The sequence below is a fragment of the Rhineura floridana genome, chromosome 3, assembly GCF_030035675.1.
Source record: "Rhineura floridana isolate rRhiFlo1 chromosome 3, rRhiFlo1.hap2, whole genome shotgun sequence".
Classification (NCBI taxonomy): domain Eukaryota; kingdom Metazoa; phylum Chordata; class Lepidosauria; order Squamata; family Rhineuridae; genus Rhineura; species Rhineura floridana.
Window position 1 is genome coordinate 64,508,296 of NC_084482.1, and position 19,163 is coordinate 64,527,458.

Below are 19,163 nucleotides of genomic sequence, written 5' to 3' on the forward strand. Positions count from 1 at the left end.
AGATGAGCACTCTCAGGATTACTGTCGCCTGACACCTTGCCTGTCTCCACCAATACCTGCAGATACCAGCATTCTCCTCACTTGCAAAAGGGCTTACCCAATAGTGGTGCTGTAATGAGCCAGGAGCTAAGCAACCACTCATTCTCCTGGCCCATTGCAACATTGACACCACTGGGTAAGCCCAGATGCAAGCATATGAAAGGGAGGGGAAAGTTGGAGACTGCCCACCCCCTTGTGCACTTATTCAGCAATAGCACTGTAATGGACTGTGGGCAGAGCACCACAGCTAGGTAAACCCATAAGAAGAATGCTGGCATATTCAGCAGTGGCTTCACAAGGGCCCAAGTGGCAAAGGGTGCTGGAGGAGCCAGTGGGAACTCTCAGGGCCCATTAAGAACAGCCTGGCCAAGCCCCCCAAACCTCTGGAACCACTAAAATAAAACAGGATTCCATCAATGCAAGTCCCACAGACCCACAGTCTTTAGTGTGCAGAAAACTGAGTGATCCTAATAACTGCCATTAATATATTGGTCAATTCACTGAAATGGCAACCTTAATGTTGCTTTTTCCACTCTACGAATTCTTTACATAGTCAAAGGGTTAACTCTCAGTTGAAGAAGATGAAAAAGAAGACAAGAGTTCCTAGATAGATAATTTTCTCACCTCTGTTCTCACTTAGGGGTAACAAAGGCTAAAAACAATGAAGTTAATAGTGCAGGTTGGTAGTTAGGTGGACTTCTTAATTCAATTGGCAGTCTCTGCTTCAATATAGTCCCTAATCATGCCATCAAGGTTTTAATACTGAAAAATCCACCATTATTGTACAAATATAGCAAATTGCTACTCCATCAATAAAGGACTCTGTTAAATGACTGGGAAAAGGGGGTGTGTGAGGGACTCATCACCATACCATTGAAATAAACCAGGCATTACAGGTTTTTGCAAATCTATTCCCTGCTTGACAAATGCTTTCAAATTATATGTGTAATATGCCCACAATAATTATTTTTTTATGATTACATGAAACAACAGGGGCAACCTGCTACAATAGGCAGGCTTGCATGTAAAAGCAAACTATGGTTTGGCACTTTGGGAATGAGTCTTGGGCTCACATGTTGGATCCTCTCTCTCCCCCCCTTCTCCTCATACACACAGATTTCCGTCAAACCAATTTCCTGTTACATCCAAAACAAACTATGGTTTGTGCTCAACTTGCATACCTTGACTGAACCCAGGTTTGGCAGGCAAGCATATGTTTCAGTTTGCCAATCCACAAATTAATGCCACATTACAGTTTGTCAAACTATGGAAATGGAATGAGTGCTAAAGGGAAACAAAGAATGTGAGCACAGAACTCATCTCTATAGCACCAAAACATGCTTTGACACTATGAGTGACAAAACATCCAACTTAATATCTGCTGCCCTTTGACCCTCCAGCAGCACTGTTGCAGCTGCCAGCCTCCTCCTCACTTGCAAGCATTTTTACCAGGAGTGGTGTTGTAATGAGCAACTTAACTGTCAGGCCCAGGATGCGACTCAGGAACCAGACCAGAGGTTGTAGTTAATTCGTGTTTTATTAGAGTAATGTCCAAACAAAGACTGAGCTTTCTCATGAAGCAATACAGGGATACAGGTCCTGCGACATTGGGAGAAAGTTGACAGAGCAAGGGGCTGCTTCCCACCTGTTCTTTAAGAAGGGGCTAAACGGGCGTGCAACCTTTCGCTCCTCCTTAACTCCCCCTCAGGTACTGCCCGCCTTCCCCCCCTTCTCTCCTGTCTTTTCAACCGTCTGCGTGTGCGTGGTGAGGGGGGAGGCATCACCTCCTCCTCTTCTGAAGTGTCCGATTCCCCTATGGGTGATAAAGGAGGAGCTGAGGGTAAACCATCTTTCCGCCTTTCTGCTGTGATCAGCCCTCCCTCTTGCTCTGAGCTGAGGAGAAGGGAGGGCCTGGGAATGTCTGGGGGGGATTCTAAAACTTCAAGGCTCTCAGGCTCCCCGTTGCTAGGCGACCCTATCTCTGGCATGTCCTCTATTTCGGCTTCGCTCCACAGAGGGTAAGTTCCTCCCTCCTCCCTCTGCCAGCCATCTGAATCCTCTTCTTCCAACCCCCCAGGAGCCCAGCTCATCCTCCCGACACCATCCCCGTTCTCAAGCTGTGCCACCCTCCCCCTGTCTGGCTTGGGGCGGTGAGGAAAACGTTGATGGAAAAGTTTTACTAACTCTGGAGCATGCACATCATCTGCATTTTCCCATGATCTGTCAGCCACTCCATAGCCCTTCCAGTGAATCAAATACTGCAGCTTGAGGCATCTGATCCTGGAATCCAAGATTTCCTCAACTTCAAACTCAAGCTGCTCATTTATCAGGAGTGGGGACCCAGGAGGCTCCTCCGGCCGCAGCTCACTGGGAGGGGCAGCTTTCGTCAAGAGGGATCGATGAAACACAGGATGTATTTTAAACGTGTCAGGTAGCTTCAGCCGGTACGCCACGGGATTAATTTGAGTTTCTATTTCAAAAGGACCCACCCTTTTGTCTTGTAATTTTCTACATTTGCCCAGCATCTGGAGGAAACGGGTGGACAGCCATACCTGGTCTCCTGGTTGAAGGGGGGGACCCTCCTTCCTGTGCAGGTCAGCAACTCGCTTGTACTCTGTTTTGGCTTCGTTTAACTGCTGTTTCAGTGTTTGTTGCGCCGCTTGCAATTCTTTTAGGAAGTCCTCAGCTGCCGGTACCAGCATTCCTTCTGAGCTGCTTGGAAAGACTTTAGGATGGAATCCATAATTCGCGAAGAATGTGGTTTGTTGAGTGCTGGAGTGTAGAGAATTGTTGTAGGCGAACTCTGCAAAATGCAAATATGATACCCAGTCAGTCTGTTGATAGGACACATAACTTCTTAAATATCTTTCCAAAACGGCGTTCAAGCGTTCCGTTTGCCCATCTGTCTGGGGGTGATGGGCGGAGGAGAGTTTTAATTCCGTCTGCAACTGTTTCCACATTGCTCTCCAAAATTTGGCTGTGAACTGAGTTCCTCAGTCTAAGACTACACTGTTTGGCAACCCATGCAGTCGGTAGACTTCTTTGATGAATAACTTGGCCGTTTCCTTAGCCTCTAAGGCCCCTGCACAAGGGAGGAAATGCGCCATTTTGGTGAGTAGATCTACCACGACTAAAACGGCTGTCATTCCTTGGGATTTGGGTAGATCAGTTATAAAATCCATGGAGAGATCCTTCCAGGGTTCATGTGGGACAGGTAGCGGTTGTAACAGTCCTGCTGGTTTTCCTGTTTGTGTTTTTGTCCGCAGACAGACAGAGCAGGACTTTACATAGCTTTCAATATCCCTACGCATTTTAGGCCACCAGAAGTCCTTGGCCACGTTCTGAATGGTCTTGTAAATCCCAAAGTGTCCCGCTGTGATGGAATCATGGCACTGGCGTAGGATTCTGAGCCTTAATTCTCCTTCTGGCACATATCTGGCTGTTTTGAACCATAATAGTCCATTCCTCCAGTGAAAGGTTACTTCTGAGTCTTGACTTTGTCCCGTCTCCTGCCCATATTTTAGTACGTCTGCATCTTCTTGTTGTGCCTTTTTGAGTTCCTCTTCCCACGAAGACTGGCATGATCCCAACATTAATTTCTCTGGCGGGATCACGTACTGAGGCTGGTCCTCGGATTCACTTTCTTTGTACTGTGGCTGTCTGGATAAGGCATCAGCTCTCTGGTTTTTGGCTTGGGCTTGGTAAGTGATCTTGAAGTTAAACCTGGTGAAGAACTGGGACCATCTTATTTGTCTCTGGTTCAGCTTTCTGGCAGTTTGGAGGCTTTCCAGGTTCTTGTGGTCGGAGCGCACTTCGATCTGATGAGGGGCCCCCTCTAGGTATTGTCTCCAGTTTTCAAAAGAGTCCTTGATGGCCAGCAGCTCCTTCTCCCAAACTGTGTAATTCTTCTCTGAAGGCTTTAACTTCCGAGAGAAGTACGCACAGGGGTGCAGCTCCTTTCCTTCTTGGTCTAATTGCAGAAGGACCCCCCCGATAGCAAAATCTGAAGCATCTGCTTCCACGATGAAAGGGCGGGTCGGGTCAGCAAAGCGCAGAATGGGCTCGGAAGCGAACCTTCTCTTCAGCTCCTCAAAGGCCTGGGTGGCATTCTCTGTCCATTGAAACTTCTTCTTCCCCCTTAAACAGTCAGTAAGAGGAGCTGTCAATTTGGAAAACCCTGGAATGAACTTTCTGTAATAATTGGCAAACCCCAAAAACCGTTGTACATCCTTTTTGGTGACAGGTTGGCCCCAGTCCAATATACAGCTTACTTTCCCTGGGTCCATCTCCACGCCTTCCGCTGAGATTCGATATCCAAGGAAGTCTAGAGACTTGAGGTCAAATGCACATTTCTCTAATTTAGCATACAGGTGATTTTCTCTCAGTCTCTGCAACACCGTCTTCACATGCTGGTCGTGGTCTTCCTGGTTCTTTGAGAACACCAGGATATCATCTAAGTAACAGATTACATATGTGTCCAACAAGTCTCTAAACACGTCGTTCATGAATTTTTGAAAAATTCCTGGACTTCCACAAAGTCAAAACGGCATGACCAGGTATTCATACTGTCCGTAAGCGGTCAAGAACCCTGTTTTCCATTCATCTCCCTGCTTCATCCTGATCAGATTGTACGCTCCTCTCAAATCCAACTTCGTGAAGATTTTTGCAGAGCGCAGTCGGTCCAACAACTCTGAGATCAGGGGCAGCGGGTAGCTGTTGGGGATGGTGATCTGGTTCAATGCGCGATAGTCGTTACAGGGTCTGAGTCCCCCCCCTTCTTTTTCACAAACAATAGTGGCGCTCCAGCAGGGGATTGTGAGGGGCGTATGAATCCTCGTCTCAGGTTTTTATCCAGGAATTCCTTCAGGGCCTCCCTCTCAAGGAAGAGCTCTGCAAACAAAGCAACTTACCCAGAAGAAACATAACTGAATTGGTCTTAATTCTATGCAGGTAGCACTTATAATAGCAACACAGTTCTTTCACAGAGCAAGGTTTTGTATCCCAAACTAGTTGATAAGTTTCTGGAACAAAATGATTGGAAACTTTGGGCTTAAAGCTTAGGATTGCTTCAAAAACGTGGTTTTCCAAAATAACTTCTGAACTTTTTATTCCCGTAGCATATTTCCATTTAACACATTAAATTAACATCAGAGCTGCAGATGTCCAGCAACTCTTCAATGAACTGACAGCTTCTTTGATAATTTCAATAGCCACTTTAAAATTGTTCTAAATACCATACTTGTTAGAAGCACTGTGAATATAGAATTCAGTATATTAAGTGGATGGAAAGAATTCCAAATGCAGAGCTAGTCAAGAGACACAATGAAATGTCAGGGGTCCTGGGATTCTCAAGAGGGAGGGAAACATCAAATCAGGGTAGGAGGAAGAATTAAGAGAAAAGTTTTGCTCACATAACAAAACATAGGATTTGGAATAAAGATTTATTATGGTGATTATACTTAGTAAAACAGAATATTAAGCACTTCACAGAATATCAAACAGAAAGGCACACTTTTCTTTAATATTGTCTTTTGCAAATGACTCTAGTCTAACAGCTACTAAACAGTAATGCTCTTTAATGCAAGATGGGAAGTCATCATTTTATTCTATCCCATTCTCATACAAGTGAAAGCTTGAATCTACAAAGAACAATTTTAAATGAAATTTACTTAATCCTGCCTTGAGCCATTCAAGTACAAGAGATGCACTTTTGTAAGCTAAAAAATAGCAACACAACTCTGTATTAGCCCCGATATGGATAAGTTTACCACATCTTACCATCTATTTTAAAGTGCATATCAGCTGAATATCTTTGGAAAGTTTAGGGATAACCCAGTCTCTCCGTGCATTCAGAAAAAGGTTTCAGGAGGAGAGCAGCTATGAAAAGGAATCAATGAGCTACCCTTTACATTCACATAGATACTGTATATAACCAGGAAAGGAGAAAATTCAAATGCCATCGATGAACCAAATTTTTGAGTACTGTAGTACATACATATGCCGTCTTCTATGTTCCATTAATTTTGAGTTATCAACTAAAAACATTTTCTTAGATCACATTCATACCATACATTTATTCCATTGTTATTCCACTTTTCCTGGGAAGTGTAGCTTGTGAAGGACACTAACAATTGTTAAGAGACACCTATTTCCCTTGCAGAGCTACAATTCCCAGACTTCTCTGGGATGAAGGACTGACTGTTTAAACCACTCGGGGCATTGTAGCTCTGTGAAGGGAATATGAGTCTCCTAACAATTCTCAGCACCACAAACTACACTTTCCAGGATTCTTTGGGGGAAGCCCTGACTGTTTAAAGTGGAATAAATGTATGGTGTGAATGGGCTGGTTTCTCTTTTCTTCTGCTGACTTCCTGCACAAACACATGTATGCTTCATTTAAGGTTTAGGAGAGATCTGTGTGAGAACCCGGATTTTAATTTCTGAGAAACAGGGAGCAGATATTGCTTCATTATTCCACAATCCTAGGTGTGTAACCTGATATCTGCAACACCTGAGAGGCCTGTAGTTTCCATCTTGAAACAGAGTCTAATCTAAGCAGATATCATGGCTACAACATTCAGCCTAATATTTGTACTTCCCCCCCAACCCTCCCCCCCCCAGAAAAATCCCATGCTTTGTGTAACATTTTGCCTGAGGAAGCGTTCTGGAAAACGCAAAAGCTTGTTACAATTTTGTAGGACTTTGGTTGGTCCTAATAAGTATATTGCCCAACTGGGAATTTTGGAGTTTTTACCAATTACTACTTCAGATATCAAAGGAAACATGGTTTTCAGCTCAAATTATTCATTTTTCACCAATAAAGGTCCAAGATATCTGTTCATAAAGAATACTAAAATATTATAAAAAAAATAGTATAACAATGTGACACATGCTCCAAAACCAAGTACAGTCATATTCTGAAAACCTGCTATACACACAGGCAGTGAACCTTCAAATATTATTGCCTTATGTTTTTACAACTAGAACCATTAGAAAAATAAATCATAACTTTTATACATTCATATTATTCCAAGACTGACAAACTATTCCATGCTAGCAATAATTAGGAAAGGTATTGAAAATAAAACAGCCAATATCATAATGCCGTTGTATAAATCTATGGTGCGGCCGCATTTGGAATACTGTGTACAGTTCTGGTTGCCTCATCTCAAAAAGGATATTATAGAGTTGGAAAAGGTTCAGAAGAGGGCAACCAGAATGATCAAGGGGATGGAGCGACTCCCTTACGAGGAAAGGTTGCAGCATTTGGGGCTTTTTAGTTTAGAGAAAAGGCGGGTCAGAGGAGACATGATAGAAGTGTATAAAATTATGCATGGCATTGAGAAAGTGGATAGAGAAAAGTTCTTCTCCCTCTCTCATAGTACTAGAACTCGTGGACATTCAAAGAAGCTGAATGTTGGAAGATTCAGGACAAAAGGAAGTACTTCTTTACTCAGCGCACAGTTGAACTGTGGAATTTGCTCCCACAAGATGCGGTAGTGGCCACCAGCTTGGATGGCTTTAAAAGAAGATTAGACAAATTCATGGAGGACAGGGCTATCAATGGCTACTAGCCATGATGGCTGTGCTCTGCCACCCTAGTCAGAGGCAGCATGCTTCTGAAAACCAGTTGCCGGAAGCCTCAGGAGGGGAGAGTGTTCTTGCACTCGGGTCCTGCTTGCGGGCTTCCCCCAGGCACCTGGTTGGCCACTGTGAGAACAGGATGCTGGACTAGATGGGCCACTGGCCTGATCCAGCAGGCTCTTCTTATGTTCTTAAACTCTGCTTTGGGAACATATGTACCATTTCACGATAGAAGTGCACATTAACAATACAACGTTATATGTCAAAAAAGTAGCAATTTTAACATCTAAGTTAAAATTTTAAAGGGACTGTGGATTTCATGGGACATTTGCTTAAATCTATTTACATTAAAGTAAATGGTTTAATCTCCATTTAATCCCCATGATATAATATTCATTTGAATCACAATGCTTCCATTTGAATGCTTTAAAATAAAATATCCATCCAAAATTGTGGATGCAGCAGGTTCCAAGTTCCCTCTTGGACATTAGGACAGCAGTCCTACTCACCAACAAGCCACCCCTAAATAATGCAATGCAAGCAACTGTTTTAGGATGGGAGAGCAAGCCCTTGCACATGACTGAATACCAGCTATTATTACTGCACACACATTCAGAAAGAGACAAAGAGGCTCTAGATGGAGCATTCCAGTACATTTGTACTTTACAAATTTAATGAAATGGTCATAGTCTAGCAGAAATATCTGTATTAGCCATACCTTGTATTCCCTGTTATTCTTCATAGTCAGAAAGGACAGACTACACAAAAACATTAGTAGAGAGTAGCTTTTGTTGTTCGGTATTGTTTTTGAAGAGTTATTTTCCCTCTAATTATATTTAAATCAGCTGGTTTCTGAAAGCACAGCTTTCATGGCAACATATTAAACTAAAATACAAACTCATTATCTTAGGCAGAAACACTGCTTATTGTGCAGTTTCCCATCATTTTTCATTTAGTTACCTTCCTAACCTCAATATCAATACATGCCCAAATTCAATAATATCGATATGGGGTTGCATCCAATGCTGTCCATTCTCAATTAGAATGAACTTCCACTTTCACAACAGGACTTAACCATCCTCTCTTCCCCCATGCAGTCTTCTATGTAGCCTCATAATCTGCTCCAGATGATTGAGGAACCCCTCCAAAGCATATTTATTTATTATTGTATTTATTTATTAAATTTATATCTCATCCGTCCTCCCAGAAAGGAGCCCAGGGAGGCAAGCAAAACACTAAAAACACTCTAAAACATCTTAAAAACAGGCTTTAAAATATATTAAAACAAAACATCTTTAAAACATACTAAAAAGCAACTCTGAAACTGATGGAGACTGGGATTTGAAGGGCAAACCAAGGCCTGTAGGTGATGGAAGGTAATCCCATTGCCCAAGAAAAAGTCCACTCATGCAATATTGGCTTCCACTCATGGTGTATATTTATCAGAGGGTTTTTTTTTTAATGGGAAAGCTAAACCTTTAAGGCAATAAAAAGCCATGATTTTACTAGTTAAAAATCCATATCTAATTAGCATACCATCCAACCATCTGAAGTCGTAATGCTTAAATTGTTTCAATCAGTCCTGTGCTAGATTTATTAGAATCTTCTTTATTCCTATTTAGTATACTTATCTGTATGTAATACTGCTTTTTTATTTTATTTTGAGCAATATTTTTCAAAGGTGTAATTTATTTCCACAGTTTAAAAGCATCCATGCTGAATTATCAAAACCTATGACATACAGTACATTATTTAAGGCTTCTAGTATACCTAACTGGATAACATTTTAGAAACTTTCTACAATCCTAATTTAGTTGAGAAGCCAGATTACTAGCCTTCAACCACGAAAGAGCGTCAACCATCTTTGTCTGGTTATAAAAAAAGTTGTTGAGAAGTATGTATAGAAAAGGAGGTGAAACAAAAAGAACATAACTACAATGAGGGAAAACTGGGTTCCTATACCACCTTTTCACATCTGTTTCCCATTATTACATGCAGTTCTAATGCAGAACCTGAGCTCTGAATTGATTTACCACTAGTCTCTGCCACCAGCCAGGGCACCAAGGGCCACTGGGAGACCATACCTCCTGCCTCAGAGGAACATCATCCTGGTGGAAAGGGGGAGACCCACCTGGCCCTACCCATTGGCCAGCAGAGGAGCAACTGCTCCAACACTTGCTTTCCTCTTCCCTCCTCATTCCTCTCACAAAAACAATTCATGCTAAATATACAGGGAAACAAAATAATGTGATAAACACCACATTTCACAGGTATACACTTTCCACAATTTTTAAAATGTTGCAGGCCCCCTTCAGAAGATGAGAAAGATTGTTAGAGGAGGCATGAGTTTCTCCCTTGGTCCTCCTCCTCATTGTATGAATACATGTGTTCTGTGTCCCTCCAACTGCACAGGTGGCAGCATATTATTTCCATGTGACTGATGAGTAGGGTGCTGGGTGCCAATAAAGCAATCCCCTATCATGCTCATGCTTTTGCTTTCCTGGGATCATTCTTCAGTGGATTCATAAAGTATATGAAAAGTTATTACCATTAGAACTTCAAAAGACATGGCTGTGGGGTCAGGACAAGAGAAAGAGTCCAAGATCAAAGGTCTACCTTAGCTATAAATTAAATACACCTGGGAAGATATATTGGGTAGAATTAATTTGGTCCTCCTGGCACTGTTGCTTCAGTGGGGGCATCTGCTAATGTAAGAGGTGGGGAGGGGTTTTTTGCCAAACCCTCCCACCTCTAACCCCCAGAAAATCAGTTCTGGAGGGAACCCTTCACAACAGATTTTTGGAGTGGGGTCCTGAAGATTGCAGAAGGGGGAATTGACAAAAAAAATGCTCTCCTCCTCTGTTAGAGGGGGCCTCCTGCTGGATCAAACGTTTTTAGCTTGTGCAAGGGGAACCAACTGGATGCAGCCAATGTTACTTTTCTTTTGGTTCTTGAAGAACCCCTCTACAACTAAAAAAAAAAAAATCCAGCTCTGAATATATTAGGAAAGACCAACTTAAGGTGGGGGGAATGGAGAGGGAGACAACAGCCACGGTCAGTCACAGGAGAGGAGAGGTCAGCAGACATCTACCAACAAAAGATTGCTATAGAAATACCGACAGAATTGGGAAATGATTCTCCTTAACTGCAATATGCCACACCAGCAAGACAGATGGGGAAGAAAGGGTTACTGTCCTAGCAGTTAAAGCAAAGTAGTAATTATAACAATATTATGTTTAGGGCTACTCAAACCAAATAGGTCTCTTATTGGGGGGAAAACTAATATTGTTTCTGACAGCAGTCTTTCTAAAAAGATGTTTGTATCCTGATAAAGAGCAGCAGTAGCCTAGCCATTTTTTTAAAAAAAGTTAATATTTGGTGGTTAAGTTACAACTTGTAAAAAAATGAAATCAGCTTAAGATTTGAAGACCCTTTTTCAAAACTGGGAAATGCAATTCTGCAGAGATAACACTGTTTATTAAGAATATATTCCACCTCTCCAGTCCTCCAAAGACAAACTGCAGAGCTGTGTGCAAAGCTAGACAATCTGGGCAGCCAGCCATAAAACATCATTTCTGTAGCACAGATACTGCTTTCACTCTCTTAAGGCCTCCACAGCTGTAAAATACAACAAGAGGGGCTCTGGTAACCAGTCTTTACTGTCTCAGACCCTTTATGATTCATGGGTCAAAGTTTGTGCATGGATTGTATCTTTTCTTAAAGAACAAAACCACACCCAAATGAGCATTTGGAATTAACATTATGGAACTGTACAGACTTTTCAAAAGATAAAATGAGCTAGCATATGCTGTCATGTGGCAGAGTTCACAACAGGTTTTCACTGAGAGAGCAAGGCAAAAATAGATTACAATTATAGAAGGCTTAACTAGAGTAAAGAAATGAGACCAATTCTTTAAAAAACCTCATAAAATACACATTGATTTGAGAATGAAGCAATTTGTGAAATGCAGATTTCTGAATAGAAATGTTTACAATTGATATTTTTGCTTTTAATTCCAAATCTTGGTCAAAATTCAGTGCACTGTGCAGTATTACACACACACACACACACACACACTTTAGCTTCCTTCTCCAGCAGACCCCTGTATCTACCACAATGGTCACAGGTTCTCCAAACCAGCACCCCATGTGGAGTGAAGGGATACCACCAGAACTAAAAAATATCAGTCACCTTCCTATGGGTGTGCAGAATTGCTCTGTACACAAACATGAGCCTCTCTGGATCTCTGCTGTTAGTACACATACTTCAAAGCAAGCTCTACTGCTATCAATGGAACAGTCTTCCAATTTGGAATGTTTCTGATTGGGCTGCAAATATAAAAGCATGTGTGACTCATCCATCTCCAAAACTTCCCACATTTATCCTCTAAAAGCAAAGATCATAAACAATTGAAAGCCAATTTTGTTTGTTATTAAGTTTGTTATTTCAAGAGCATATTGCAAGATATCTTGGGCCTTTAAATTCTTTTGACCTAGCTGGTATTTTATAAAGCTACGGAAAACCTCTAGGCATTATCACCAGAAGGCAGCACCAACTGATACTAAATTGGCTAGACTGCATCATCATCATCAGGCACTTAAGAGGTTTCTTATCATTCATCTCTATAACTAAATTGCCTGATGAACTCCTTCTTGTAGCTTCAAGACCAGGGGAAAAATATTCCAAGTATGACATTATCTTGTAATCTGAATTTTAACTGTGTTTTAAAAATAAATAATGAATAAAATATCACAAGCCAAAAGCAGTCTAAAAAATAAGAAATGAGAATCTGAGACCATCTACAAAGTAACTCTCCTACAGTTCATAATATATGGAACAACTGGGGGATTAACAAATGTATAAAATCTACACATTTGAAATGATTTTGTATGAAATATTGTAACAGATTTTTAAAAGCAAAGAAATTAGCATATATTCCTTGTCTGAATAGAAATGGGGTGGGAGCTAAGCTTTAAGTCAGCAGTGTTCTCATAGGGACTTTCTCCAGCAATTCTTTCCATCTGAAAGCCTTCCTTTGCTGAAGTAGAAGGCTGCCCCACCCCTGACCTCCTCCTCCAGTTTGTTTTGGAAAGGAGCCAGATGACGGCATTGGGAAAAGTGCATATTTATCTCAACAAGACCAGCTGCATAAAGCAACTAAATGTAATTTAGAAGTATTATCCATTCTCTTGCGCATGGTGGCTTTAATTTTTATGCCATCAAGATTCTGAGTGACAAATCATTTTCATGTTTTTGTTTAGAAGGTATATTGCTAAAGGCTTCACTTTTAGATTAACAAGTGTTCCAAAATTGGCAATCACTATGGCAACCATTCCCCTTATAAATAAAGCTGAACTATCTACACATGGAAATTTGTTTGCATTTTAAAATAGAAGTATGGGGAAATGTATTCAAAATGTTTATGCTTCCCCAGATTGACTATGTTCATATATAAAAAGGTTTTTTAATGTCTTCAAATACATGTCTGACATGCTCTTTTGTTTTTTAATGCTGGAGTTTCACACTTGCTAAAATGTCTGAAAATCAAAAGACAACAACAAAATCACACACCCATACACTGAATATTGAAGAAACTTAATATTGAAAGCAGTAAAAATTGTTTAAATGTTTAATTTCTGTCCTAATATTGTGCCTGCCCAAGAGGGTTAATAACCATCACCAAAAGCATACAACTATTTCAACTTCAGGAATAAATCAAGAATCATAAATGTAATTATAAAAGCTAATTCTTTGTTAGCAGCAGGACAAAAAAACTATTGGTAGGTGAAAGTGATTAAGGATCTCTTCCAGACAATAAAGGAAATCGGCCTTGAATCTCTTCAAGGATGGAAGTGAATGTCAAAATACTGAACCCTTTTGCCGTTACTACAGAAGATATGTTGAAGGACCATAAAATGAGGGTCAACACCAGGAATTTGTGACTAGAGACCTTATTAGACTAGGATTTCTCACTAGGATGTGGGTCAACAGATGGTATGACCCATTTCTTTGTCTTTTATCTCTCCCACCGTATAGTAGCTTTCGTTACCTTCTCATGTGATGTATTTCCCAAAGCAATCAGACAGCCCAATTAGAAAAAGGACGCACCACTGCTTCAGACTGAGGGCTTAGGACACCTGTCCTTGATGAGCTAGTGCTCACACAGCTGAAGAACAAACTAACCCTGGCATAATATTTAGAAATACAGGAGGTACTGGAGGGTCAAGAGTTCATCATAATGCATAGGAACACAAAAATAAATCCCATCTAATGCTTTTAATCTGTACTACTATGTCCACTTTCCAGATAGTAAGTCTGGTGAACTTAATGGGACTTAGAAGTAGACATCTAAGTAGATGTCTACTTAGAAGTGACGTGCATAAGATTGCACCATTAAAGTGCTTTATGGCCTTCTTGTTGACATAAGAAGAGCCCTGCTGTATCAGACCAAAGGCCTATCTAGTCCAGCATCCCATTTCCCACAATAACCAACCAAATGCCTGTGAGAAACCCACACACAAAACATGAGGAAGACAGCCCTCTCCCACCATTTCCCAGCAATTGGTTTTCAGAGGAAATCTGCCTTTGATCCTGGAAGTAGCATATAGGCATCATAACTGATAGCCATTGATAGCCTTATCCTGTATAAATTAGTCTAATCCCCCCTTTCAAGCCATCTAAGTGGATGGCCATCAGCACATCTTTATGGAAGCAAATTCCATCGTTTAACTATGTGCTGTCTAAAGAAGTACTTCCTTTTGTCTGTCCTCAATCGCTCACCATTCAGTTTTATAGGATGACCCCAGATTCTAATAGTATGAGAGAAATTTCCCTTATATTCCTCCACACCAGCCCCCTGATAATTTTGATTGCTGCCCCTTTTCCAGCTGTCCAACATTCTTCTTGAGATGTAGTGACCAAACTTATACACAATATTCCAAGTGTGGCCACACCATATATTTGTTAAAAGGTATGCCTCCTAACACAGAATCAGTCTTTTTCACAGCTGCCACACACTGGATTGAGGTTTTACTTGAGCTACCCACCACAACTCCAAATTTCCTTTCCTGGTAGTTCCACTGCCAGCTTGCACATTTTCTCTTTCGGAATGCATGGGAATTAAATGGATAATGGAAAACAGGTTGGGTTTTCCACTTATGCACTGCAAGGGCTACCTTTATGAGCCATACTACTTACTGAGACCATTTCATTCTTGATCAGTGCAATGGCCAGTTTTGCAATGAAAACACCTTTGAAATCCCCTCAGAATGCATCATAATTGTTTTGGTTACTGCATAACTACAAATCTCTTTCATAATGTACTTCTCTTTCATAATCTATCTTATGTACTAATTTATGCATGTCCCAGGTTACAAGGGTAGAAAACATTATAGCTTGCTACTAATGCTGTAGGACATTACACTATCATCAGATAAATCAAAATTGTATTTAAAATCTATAACCAACTAAATGTTGCAATAGAAAAGGCATTAATACTGTTTAACACAATTGTCTTTTCCACCTTTTCTACCAAAAGGTATCTGTAGAAAATATTCAGTAAATTGAAAATTTACCAAAGTGCTTGAACAGAAAATTATGCATATGTATATTACCAGGTAATAGGGAAATAACTACATGAATAAAGGATGCTTACACCTGTGAAGGCAATATTAAATATTTCTGAAACACTGTTTTGATATCAGAGTTCACAGATATTAGTAGCCAGAAAGGCTAAAAGGGGTCAGTTGATGACTGGAAATTCCAATAACCAGTCATGGGGGGATTAAATCATGATATTTAAAATATAACTGTTCAACTCTATTTAGATTCTAAGGGAAATTAAATAATTACTAAATGTTTATCTAGACAACCACAAAAAACATAGGAAAACAAGCCAGAAGCAAGCCTTGCTATGTAGAAATCATTATGATATATTATGGGCTCTTAAAACATATCTGTATCAGTTAAATACAAGCTGTCTTATTCTTTATTCCCTATGTGTTCTTACATCTGTATTGCTAAGCATCCATCTACTGCATCCCAACAGTTTACCCATATAATGTGATGTATTCAATCAGCTTCACTAAAACAAGTGACAATTACTGGATTTTATATACTTCAGCTGAACCAGGTGATGGATTCCTCTCTCACCCAGACTCCAATGCCTGTAAAAATTCATTGATATGATAAACATGTGACAAAATTACAATGGAAATATTGGGTTGTATCCAAAGTTAGTCCTAGTCAGAGTTGACCCAATGAAATCAATTAATACACTACCTTAATTTCAGAATAGATAGATCTACTCTTAATTTAGATACAACCCATTGTTTTGTTTCCTATTGTACACATGGAATCTTAACTTAAGAACTCTCCTAGCAGATGACATTAAATTAAAAGCAAAGCCTGATCTTTATAAAGTGCCTATCTAACATATCTAGCAATGAATTCTGTATTAAATAAGTTATTAATACCCTTTTCTATATTTTGAGAAACATAAGTTATTAATACCCTTTTCTATATTTTGAGAAACCTTATGTGCATGGACAACTGCACTTCCAAGGAGCCCAGCCTTTGAAACAAATGAAGCAGATGATTTTCCAGACATTTTAAATAAATTTCCACTGCAGAATTTTGTACAAAATGAAATTCTACTTTTACCCTGATATTTTAATAACTGATTATTTGCTTCATTTAGTCATAGTTACCATAAAGGGAAGTGGTCACACAAAAATGTCTCACAATACTGTACTCCATCAAACAAATTAATAATACGGATGCAAGGAAAACCTGCATTCCAGATAAATGCAAAAAGAAAGATTCACCGTCATATTTTTATATTTGACTATAGGTAATCAGGGATGAAGTTCAAGTTTTGTCCACTTGGTCACATTCAATCAGCTTTTCTGTTCTAGCCACACTTAAACCAAGACAAATTGCCAAGGCTAATTATCAGTATTTTCCAAACATTACACCACATGGTAATGTGAGATGCTATCAACAGCATGCACACACTAATATAATTTAGGATTAATCCTATTCCATCATTTATATTGCTTTCATATTTCTTAATATTCAGGATGCTTATTTTTTCTCTTTTTGCAGTGACAAGGAACTACATACAAAATATGTCTGGCAAGTACTGAAGTATTTAAAGCTACCATCCAAGTATATTTTAGCCTTCAAACATAATTGCTTGTTTTTGAAAAACACTTCATCGATTTATTATTTTAATGACTACACCATGACATTTAAAAAATTACATTGCAAGAAACAGCCCTCTTCCGTATTTATGGCACCAGGAGCTGCATGCACTGAACTACTTGAACGATCTTTTCCATTTTTAACTTTTCCTGCCCCTACATTAAGAGAAGGGAATGGCCCTCCTCTTACCTTTGCGTTTCCTTCTGGGGCTCTTTGGCAGCTTTCGAGTCAGTCTCCTTGAAAAAGAACAAGTGAATATTTTGTCTGGTTTCTGGGAGTTCCACTAGCGTGCTCCTTTTCTTTCTTTAATGCTTTTTCTTACAAAAAGTACCCGTATTTTTTCACGTTGAATACGAAAAAAATCTCACACGGCCAAGAAAGTCAGTTTCTTTAATATATATATTTATGCCCGTTCCAATTTTTTTAAAAAATCACCAAAAATAACCTGCCACAAAGGAGGAGGGAGGGGGTTGGGGAAACCAGACAAGAAATCAACAGTATCCAAGTAGAAGAGCTAAAAGCTCCAGTTTGATTCCAGCCCAGAGAAGTGCAGCAGATGCAGGTCCAATTAAAAAAAAAAATATTTCCAGTGAAGCAGAACTAGCAGTTATGAGTCCCCAGCTAGAATTTTGCACACGGAATTTTGTTTCAAAATGAAACGTATGTGGTTGCAGGAAAGATGTACTGTCGGGATGCAAGAGAGTGTAAAATGCTATGCTTTCTAATTGATCAGAACACGGCTTTTAAAAATATGTGTTGGGAGATTCTCAGTTTATATGGATGAGCATCTGAATATTTTGTTTTAAAAAGTGCAAATTAAAATGAAGAAAATTGTACCCATCCAAATGTGTACAGGGGAATAGCAGAGGAAAAACAAAAAGGAGCCACAGAGGGATCCAGAAGAGTCTCAGGGATCTGATCAGAAGTACCCAGTAGAGTCTCTCTAACAAGGGAGGAGAGACATGGGACAGAAGCAGGAAAAGGATCTAGCAGTCTCTCTCAGGCAGATCCAAGGGAGAGGAATCCAGGCAGTGTCTCAGAAGGCAAGGATCCACAAATGCCAGGAAAATTCACCAGCTGTGCCTTTCATATGTGGATCCAAGGAAGGGCTCTCCAACAGTCTCTCTCGTATACAGGGATCCTAAAAGGATCCAGAACATAATCTTCTTGCTGACGAGGGGGTCCGCCAGTCTCTCTCATGGGGATCCACCCAGCTAAGCCAAACATCCAGAAAAGAAGGCGAAATCCAGTCTCCTTCTTTTTCACAGGCGCAGGATTCACAGATCCTAGGGCGATCCAGCAGTTGAGTTTCTCATAAGGAGGTCCGTGACTCTCTCCCGGAGGGATCCAGCCAATTAGGAGCAGGATCCAGCAGCCTCTCGCTCCCTCTCCTCCTCCTCCTCCTCCTCCTCAGGAACTCAGACTCTAGGGGGATATGGGGGGTTTATGGAGGCAGCAGGAGCGACTCCTCGGACGGAGCTTTTGCTTGGAGGGCAAGGGGGTTGGGCCGCTGGCGGGACAGGCAATGCCGCCGGGCTCAGTGATGCTGCCGGGCCGGCCCCCCACTCCTCCTTGCAGCAGCAGCAGCCGCCTCCATCACCACCGCCGCCTCCTCTGTCCTCCGCTTCAGGAGCAGAGCTGCTGCCACCGCAGCCATTTTGTTTCTAACTGACAAGAGCCCCGCCAAGCAGGCAGCGCGAGACCACAGCGGAGCGAGGGGGGGAGGGAGACGCGAGAATTACTCCCTCCTCCCCTCCGTAACCTCAAACAGGAAGTCCCTTCCGCCTGCCAAATCACGTGGTAGGGGAAAATGCATAAAAGACAGCTCTGAGGCATGCAAATGAGGTGGAGAAAAGAGCCAATGATACAACGGAGAAGCTACATAGCTCCACCCTTCTCTCAGTCTCATCTCGCCGCCTGAGAGCCGAAGCTGATGCCTCTCCTTGGCAAGGTAACTGTACTGTTGCTCGTCGCAAGGCTTGCCTCTCTTTCTCCTCCGTCCATCTTGTGTGTTACCTAATCTGCACAGAGGGAGATATCAAATACATTCAGTCCACTATGGACGAAAAAAAAACAAAGGTTGTGAATGAAAAAGATTGGGGGGAGATTGTGGTAATTTTGCACAGGAAAACATAGCACTAGGATTCTATCTATCTGTATACTCGACTAGCATGCACTTGGATCATTCATTTTGCAGCCGGTTTCCTTCTCAATCTGTTGTTATTTTTAGCTCTGCAGAAAGCCAGCGCTGCTGTTTTGAAAGATAGAGGCAAAGGGAAAGGATCCACTGAATGAAAAACGGATCCTCATGAATTTGCATCATTTTTTCACAGAA

The 19,163-nt window shown here is 40.9% G+C and overlaps 1 protein-coding gene across 5 annotated transcripts in view; it reads right to left on the reverse strand.

Annotated features, from left to right (window-relative positions):
- The window catches only part of TNRC6C (trinucleotide repeat containing adaptor 6C), a 156,986-nt gene extending 138,400 nt beyond the window's left edge, over nt 1–18,586 (reverse strand). For 4 of the 5 annotated variants that reach the window (XM_061616346.1, XM_061616341.1, XM_061616343.1 and 1 more), the window contains exon 1: nt 17,018–18,586. The gene's annotated coding sequence lies outside the window, so the exon portion shown is untranslated. The remainder of the gene's footprint in view (nt 1–17,017) is intronic. The other variant, XM_061616342.1, reaches the window with a different exon arrangement.
- Between the last annotated feature and the right edge of the window lie 577 nt (nt 18,587–19,163).